This window comes from Symphalangus syndactylus, chromosome X, assembly GCF_028878055.3.
Source record: "Symphalangus syndactylus isolate Jambi chromosome X, NHGRI_mSymSyn1-v2.1_pri, whole genome shotgun sequence".
Classification (NCBI taxonomy): Eukaryota; Metazoa; Chordata; class Mammalia; order Primates; family Hylobatidae; genus Symphalangus; species Symphalangus syndactylus.
In genome coordinates this window covers 23,512,988-23,519,761 of record NC_072447.2, presented here as the reverse complement: position 1 = coordinate 23,519,761, position 6,774 = coordinate 23,512,988, and positions in this window count along the sequence as shown.

Below are 6,774 nucleotides of genomic sequence, written 5' to 3'. Positions count from 1 at the left end.
CCATGCCCGGCTAATTTTTTATTTATTTATTTATTTATTTATTCATTCATTCATTCATTTTTGAGATGGAGTCTCGCTCTGTCGCCCAGACTGGAGTGCAGTGGCGTGCTCTCGACTCACTGCAACCTCCGCCTCCTGGGTTCAAGTGATTCTCCTACCTCAGCCTCCCAAGTAGCTGGGATTACAGCCATGTGCCACCACGCCTGCTAATTTTTGTATTTTTAGTAGAGACAGGGTTTCACCCTGTTGCCCAGGCTGGTCTGGAACTCCTGACCCCAGGTGATCTGCTCGCCTCGGCCTCCCACAGTGCTGGAATTATAGGTATGAGCCACTGCGCCAGGCCTAATTTTTTATTTTTTATAGAGATGAGGTTGTCATCTCTAAATGCAGTCATCAAGATAAATAATATTATAATGCCGTATTTTAAAACTCAAAGGTGATGCAAAAACTCCACTGTGAACAAAATACCAAAATGTTAGATAAAGCTCATTCTGTTTGGTGATGATGATGGATTCTAAAGAGCAGAAATGGTCAGTGCCTCGGGCCCAGCCCCCCATTTAGAAAAGGTAAAGGTCATTGGAAAGACTGGCCAAATCAAATGTACCCTAGGAGATACAGAAGCCGGCCAGCAAAGGAAGAGCTGAGTGGGTAGGAAAAGTACTAGATCAAAGGGAGCAGCAGATTTTGTTTTCGATCTGGCAAAGATTTTATAGTTTCGAAACATTTTCAAACATTCTGTCACTGATTGTCATAGTAACGTATGAAGTGGTTGGGGAAATATTGTCATGATCATATTCATTTTACAAGGGAGAAAAGTTGACTCTCAGAGAGGTTAGTGGCTGGGTTAGTTTCCTGTCACTGCTGTAACAAATTGCCACACACTTAGTGGTTTAAAACAACACACATGTATTATCTGATGGTTCTAGAGGTCAAAAATCCCAAATGGGTGTCACTGGGGGTGATGGTTAATTCTACATGTCAGCTTGACTAGGCCTCAGGATGTCCACATAACTGATTAAACATTATTTCTGGATGTGTCTTTCAGGGTGTTTCCAGATGAGATTTAGCATTTGAATCGCTGAACTGGGTAAAGCAGATCACCCTCCCCAATGCGGGTGGGCACCCTCCGACCCACTGAGGGCCTGAACAGAACACAAAGGCAGAGGATGGCTGGATTTGCCCTCCCTTTGCCTGACTGTTGAGCTGAGACATTAATGTGCCCTCTATACTTCGGGTGCTCAGGCCTTCAGACCCAAATTGGAGTCTACGTCATTGGCCCTGTAGCTCTCAGGCTTTTAAACTCTACCACTAGCCTTGCAGCTTGCAGACAGCACATCACAGGCTTCTCAGCCTCCATAATCTCATGAACCAATACCTTAATAATAAATCTCTCTCTCTCTCTCTCTCTCTCATATATATATATATATATATATATATATTTATCTCATATTGGTTCTGTTTCTCCGGAGAACGCTGACTAACACATTGGGTAATATCAACGTGTCAGCAAAACTGTGTTCCATAGCTGGGCATGGTGGTTCACGCCTGCAATCCCAGCACTTTGGGAGGCTAAGGCAGGAAGGTCGCTTGAGCCCAGGAGCTTGAGACCACCCTGGTCAACGTAAGAAGACCCCATCTTTTTTTTTTTTGAGACAGAGTCTCGCTCTTTCACCCAGGCTGGAGTGCAGTGGCGTGATCTCGGCTCACTGCAGGCTCCGCCCCCCAGGGTTCACGCCATTCTCCTGCCTCAGCCTCCCGCGTAGCTGGGACTACAGGCGCCCACCACCTCACCCGGCTAATTTTTTGTATTTTTTAGTGGAGACAGGGTTTCACCATGTTAGCCAGGATGGTCTCGATCTCCTGACCTCGTGATCCGCCTGCCTCGGCCTCCCAAAGTGCTGGGATTACAGGCGTGAGCCACCGCGCCTGGCCAAGAAGACCCCATCTTTAAAAAAATGACAACAATTGGCCAGGCATGGTGGCATGTGCCTGTACTCCCAGGTACGTGGGAGGCTGAGGTGGGAGGATTGCTGGACTCCAGGAGGTCGAGGGTGCAGTGAGCTGTGATCGTGTCATTGCACTCTAGCATGGGGGACAGAATGAGACTCTATCTCAAAAAAAAAAAAAAAGAAGAAGAAAGAGAAGGAGAAAGGAGGAGGAGGAGAGAAGAAAGAAAGAAAGAGAGAGAGAGAGAAAGGGAGGGAGGGAGGGAGAAGGAGGAGGAGGAGAAGGAGAAGGAGAGGAAGGGGAAGGGGAAGAGGAAGAAATTCTTTCTGTGGCTCTAGGGGAAAATCTGTTTCCTGACTTTGCCCAGTGTCTAGAGACTGCCAGCATTCCTTGGCACGGGACCTCCTTCCTCCATCTTCAAGCCAGCAACAGAAGGTCAAGTCCCTCTTACACAGCATTATTCTGGCCTCCTCTTCTTCTACCTTCCTCTATTTTTAAAGATCCTGTATAACCCAGTATTTATAGCCTGTATAATCCAGAATAATCTCTCCATTGTAAAGCTCTTCATGTTAGTCACATCTGTAGTCCCTTTTGTGATGGAAGGTGATGTCTTCACAGGTTCCCAGGGATCCCAGCACAGACGATTTCAGGGGACCACATTCTGCCTTCCACAGTGGCCTTGTAGAATGTCTCCCACTAAAAGGGGGCAGAACACATACAAATCCAGCTCCTCTGATTCCAAAACCCACAGCCCACCTCACACCAACCTAGGTGTTTCTCAAGGGGTGAATACGTTCAGAGCCCACTCTTTCACCAACATGGAAAACAAACCAAAAATCAAATAAATACAAAATGCTGCCTGTGTTTACTCAAAGAGCACATGACAGGCAGGAGTTGCAATTTCCCCCAAATAACACGTGGCTGTTATAGCTACAAAATAAGAGAGATTATCCTTTTCAAGGGTTTCCTCCCCTTTCCCCCTTTCTTTTGGTAACCATATTTCCTTGAAAGAAGTTATGGGCCTGTAATCCCAGCACTTTGGGAGGCCAAGGCAGGTGGATCACTTGAGGTCAGGAGTTCAAGAACAGCCTGGCCAACATGGTGAAACCCCGTCTCTACTAAAAATACAAAAATTAGCCGGTTGTGGTGGTGGGCAGCTGTAATCCCAGCTACTCGGGAGGCTGAGACAGGAGAATCGCTTGAACCTGGGAGGCGGAGGTTGCAGTGAGTGCAGTGAGCAGAGATTGTGCCACTACACTCCAGCCTGGGCGACAGAACGGACTCTGTCTCAAAAAAAAAAAAAAAAGAACAAGTTATGTACTTCCCCCCGCCTCACCATTTGTTTCCACTTCTGCATTTCTTTTTTTTTTTTTTTTTTTTTGAGACGGAGTCTCACTCTGTCGCCCAGGCTGGAGTGTAGCGGCACACTCTTGGCTCACTGCACTCACTGCAACCTCCACCTCCCGGGTTCAAGCGATTCTCCTGTCTCAGCCTCCCGAGTAGCTGGGATTACGGGCGCATGCCACCACACCCGGCTAATTTTTGTATTTTTAGTAGAGACGGGGTTTCATCATGTTGGTCAGGCTGGTCTCGAACTCCTGACCTTGTGATCCCCCCACCTCGGCCTCCCAAAGTGCTGGGATTACAGGCAGGAGCCACCATGCCCGACCACACTTCTGCATTTCATGCTTAACTTTTAACACTGGCTGTAGAGAATAAGCATGGGAGACAGGAGGATTTTATAGACAGTTTCTTCACAAAAATTTATCTCCCACATAGTCAAGCTCCACACCACATTGACAAAGAAAATCCCCGAGGCAGGTGGATCACCTTAGGTCAGGAATTCGAGACCAGCCTGGCCAACATGGTGAAACCCTATCTCTACAAAAAATACAAAAATTAGCCGGGTATGGTGGCACGTGCCTGTAGTCCCAGCTACTCGGGAGGCTGAGGCAGGAGAATCGCTTGAACCCGGGAGGCGGAGGTTGCAGTGGGCCAAGATTGCACCATCACATTCCAGCCTGGGTGACAGAGCGAGACTCCATCCCAAAAAAAAAAAGAAATTTCTTTAAGAAAAGCACAAGTGAAACTCAATGGGAATGGAACGTGGCATTTTTCTCCAGCGCCTTTGTCACAAGGCCTCTTTGATGTTATTACTTTTACAAAATCAGCAGCCACTTGATAAGATGGGACACACATCATGTGTAATATACCCTGACAGTCCCCTTCCTACATGTATACCCAAGAGAAGTGAAAGCTTAGCTTCCTGCAAAAACTTGTATGCAGAAACCTTTATTCATAGTTGCCAAAACCTGGAAACAATCCAGGCGTCCTTCAACTGGTGAAGGGATAAATAAACTGCAGTATATCCATACAAGGGGACGTGGATCTGGCTATGGATATGGATCTATCCCCTTGTATGAATATACACTTTTCAGTGTTGACTCCATGAGCACTGAAAAGGAGGAAGCTACTGATCTGTGCAACAGCATGGATGAATCTCAAATGTAAATGGCTGAGTGAAGGAATTCAGATTCAAAGGTGACATATTCCATGGTTTTGTGTTTTGTTTCTGTTTTGTAGAGACGGGGTTTTGCTATCTTGCCCAAGCTGATCTTGAACTCCTGGGATCAAGTGATCCTTCCAGCTCGGCCTCCCAAACTGCTGGGATTACAGATGTGAGCCACCACACTCAGCCTATTCCATGGTTTCATATGGCATTCTGCAACAGGCAAAACTACTGGGACAGAAAGATCCTCCATTGTTGGGATTGAGAGTAGGTTGGGGAAAACGTTGACTACAGAGGATCATGGGAGGATATTTTTGAGAGACTGAGCTGTTCTGTATCTTGATGGTAGTGCTGGTTGCACAACTGTCAATGTTGGTCAAAACTCATAGAACTGTATAGTCGTCTCTCAGTATCCACAGGGGATTGGTTGCAGAACTCTCTGCAGATACGAAAATCCATGGATGCTCATGTCCCTGATATAAAATGGCATAGTATTTGCATATAACCTATGCACATCTTCCTGTATAATTTATTTTTATTTTATTTAGTTAATTAATGTATTCTTTTTTTTTTTTTTTTTGAGACAGAGTCTTGTTCTGTTTTCACCCAGGCTGGAGTGCAGTGGCGCGATCTCGGCTCACTGCAACCTCTGCCTCCCGGGTTCCAGTGATTCTCCTTCCTCAGCCTCCTGGGTAGCTGGGATTACAGGTGCACGCCACCACGCCCAGCTAAGTTTTGTATTTTTAGTAGAGACGGGGTTTCCTCATGTTGGCCAGGCTGGTCTTGAACTCCTGACCTCAGGTGATCTGCCCGCCTAGGCCTCCCAAAGTGCTGGGATTACAGGCGTGAGCCACCATGCCCAGCCATATTGACATATTATATTTATAGACAGGGTCTTGTTCCATTGCCCAGGCTGAAGTACAATGTTGCAATCATAGGTCACTGTAGCCTTGAACTCCTGGCTCAAGTTGTCCTCCCACCTCAGCCTCCTGAGTAGCTGGGATTACAGGTATGCACCACCACACCCAAGCTAATTTTTGTATTTTCTGTAGAAACAGGGTCTTGCTATGTTGCCCAGGCTGGTCTCAAACTCTTGGCCTCAAGTGATCCTCCTGCCTTGGCCTCCCACAAAGTGCTGGGATGACAGCATGAGCCACCTCATTCAGCCTCCTGTATAATTTAGATCATCTCTAGATTAGTTATAATACCTAATACAGTATAAGTGTTGTGCAAATAGTTGTTATTGTGTATTGTTTAGGGAATAATGATAAGAATAAAAGTCTGTACATTCTCAGTGCAGATGCAACCATCCATTTTTTTTCAAATATTTTTTATTTGAAGTTGGCTGAATTCATGCATGTGGAAGCCATGGATACAAAAGGCCAACTATACACTAAAAGCATGAATTTTAGCAAATTCGAGAAAGGCACAGTAAAGCTATATGGAATTAGAGCCCAACCTTTCCCCCAGTACCTGCGTAAGGAAGCCTTTACGGTTTGTTGTTATTTTCACTAGAGCACAGCCATTTAATAAGACCAGATACAGGTCTTGTAGAGATCTTGAAATGTCCCTGAGGGGAGGAAGGAAAGGGAAAGAATACTTCTTTAGTATACTTCTGAGATAATAGTGAGAATTGATCACGGTTTTAGAGACAACTATTTACTTATTTATTTATTTGAGATGGAGTCTCGCTCTGTCGCCCAGGCTGGAGTACAGTGACGCAATCTCGGCTCAGCAACCTCCACCTCCCAGGTTCAAGCAATTCTTGTGCCTCAGCTTCCCAAGTAGCTGTGATTACAGGCGTGCGCCACCATGTCTGGCTAATTTTTGTATTTTCAGTACAGATGGAGTTTCACCGTGTTGGCCAGGTTGGTCTCGAACTCCTGACCTCAAGTGATCCACCCACCTTGGCCTCCCAATGTGCTGAGATGACAAGCATGAGCCACCACGCCCGGCCAGAGATAACTATTTAAAATAAAACTCCCCCCACTCACAAAAGGCTGCAGCAGCACACAGCTATCCAACTGCAAGGATGTTGGGCAGGTTGACATCAGCAGGTAGAGAGACGTTTCAAGGAATGGTTTCAGCAATGGTTAGGGCACCAGGCAAGGAAAGTTTTCTGGAATGGGAGGAAAATAAGTATGCTTCTGGCCAGGCGCGGAGGCTCACGCCTGTAATCCCAGCACTTTGGGGGGCCAAGGCGGGCAGATCACTTGAGGTCAGGAGTTTGAGACCAGCCTGACCAACATGGAGAAACCCTGTCTCTACTAAAAATACAAAATTAGCCAGGCGTGGTGGTGCATGCCTGTAATCCCAGC